Source organism: Orycteropus afer, unplaced genomic scaffold (assembly GCF_000298275.1).
Source record: "Orycteropus afer afer isolate SDZICR_OR568_19922 unplaced genomic scaffold, OryAfe1.0 scaffold00781, whole genome shotgun sequence".
Taxonomy (NCBI): domain Eukaryota; kingdom Metazoa; phylum Chordata; class Mammalia; order Tubulidentata; family Orycteropodidae; genus Orycteropus; species Orycteropus afer.
Genome location: NW_006922368.1, coordinates 177,338 through 179,360, shown reverse-complemented (window position 1 = coordinate 179,360; position 2,023 = coordinate 177,338).

Sequence of the window (2,023 nt, the reverse complement as noted above, 5' to 3'; positions counted from 1 at the left end):
GGCACTATGACACCAGTGCTCTCTAAACCTTTATATTATAGTTTTATTGTAGCGCTGGAAATATATTAATCAATTGCCATAAAACATTTGACCACAAATTATTATTCAACATATATGTCTCTCATTTATAATATTGTATGAAGAGTAGAGAAGGGGAGGAATTTCAACTCTTTCTCACACTCATTGAATCTAAAATAGAGAAGCTAGTATTAAATTCTAGGTGTATGCTCTCTGAATTAATTTTTATAACCCAACTGAATAAGACCTGAAAGATATGCAAATCTTAAACACTTCAGAAATAACAAATCATTTCATGATGGAAGATTATTGGCTTAAAGAAATGAATATGAAGATATAACATCTTCATAATTCTCCCTGGTGAAGAAGCAACTGGAGATATTTGACTAACTACACTACGATACCAGGTTAATGCTGAAAAAAAAATTGTGCTTTTATATATTTTTTAGAGAGAAAAGTCCCTATGTGATGGTGACTTTTTCATAAAGACAAGCAGATTTGCAAAACTTTTACTGGTAAATCTAAGCCTTTTCCCCAAGAGGCATCATATTGCTTAAATGTGCTGTGAGGGCATGTGTGTGTGTGTGTGTGTGTGTGTGTTGGGGGAACTGGACCAGAAGGACAAGGATTGACTCTAGGACATGGGCATTATAATTAACCCCAGTCAACAGACACGGAAGCTAAGGCTCAACTGAATTAACTTCCAGTCAGGGCCAGGTGACGAGCAGATAGTGACCCATTCTTCAAAATGTTAGCCCACAGTACCAAAGCTCTAGGTCTTTCTAAACATCAGAGTATTTATTTATTTACTTTTCTATAATTCACTGGCATTATATGCAAATAGATGGCATATTTAATCACTACAGTAATAAGTCTATTTGTAACTAATAAATTAAATCTTTCTATAATTTAAATGTGTCCAGTTTATAGGAGTATGATTTATAGACAAATATTTACTTATAAATATGAGCAAAATTTCCTTATAAATATAAACATATTTGAAGCATAAACTTTGGTATTTCATGAACACAGCAGTATAACGTAGTAGTTAAAAATAAAGATGCTAACAGCAAAGAGAACTAGACTCGAGTCCTAACTGCCCTGACACTTTATTTGAACCTGTTTCCGCATTTCCGGATGAGGTGTATGATACCTACCTCACAGAGTCAATATATGATTTAAAAAAAAAAACTCACTGCCATCAAGTCAATTCTGACTCATAGTGATCCCCTTTGGGTTTCTGAGGCACTAAATCTTTACTAAAGTAGATTGCCCAGTCTTCCTTCCATGGAGTGACTGGTGGATTTGAACTACCAACCTTCTGATTAGCAGTCAAATACCTTTGGCGTTATGCCACCAGAGTTCCTTATATATGATTTAATGAGACAATAATTGAAAAGTTTTTAATCTAGTGTCTGAATTAATATACAACAATGAATACTTATAGTTAATATTCTTACCAAGCTTTATTTATTTATTTATTTTGGTTTTGTCTGTTTAATTCTTTCAGGGTAACTAAACAGATCCACCACAGGAAAACACAATGGAGTAATCAGGTAATTAGCCAAGTGACACAAACCTCTTCCTATTTTTGTCTTACCTGTGTAAAAGTTTATAAATGAAATATTTGGTTGGGAACTAGCCAGAAAATTGTTTCAGTTGGGACCACTTTGCTTACCGTCCTTAACACCATAACCCTACTATTGAACTACTATGCTTCACACTAAGCCAGGGAAGAGCCAGCCTCACACCAGCCCCTCCAGGGATCACTACCATATGAAATGAAAGAACAGTCTCACTTCATGGGTGTATCAAGTGGGATTCAAAAAAATGGGCTTTAGTCCTTCCATCCCCTCACATATACACAAATCACTCTCATTCTTTGTAGTCACAATTTTAGATTTATGAATTTTCCTCTCAGTGAGTATTTTTGGATCTTTTTCTTTTTTCTTTTCTTCACCATCTTCTGAAAGACTGTTTAATCCATAATAGTTATCCCTTACTT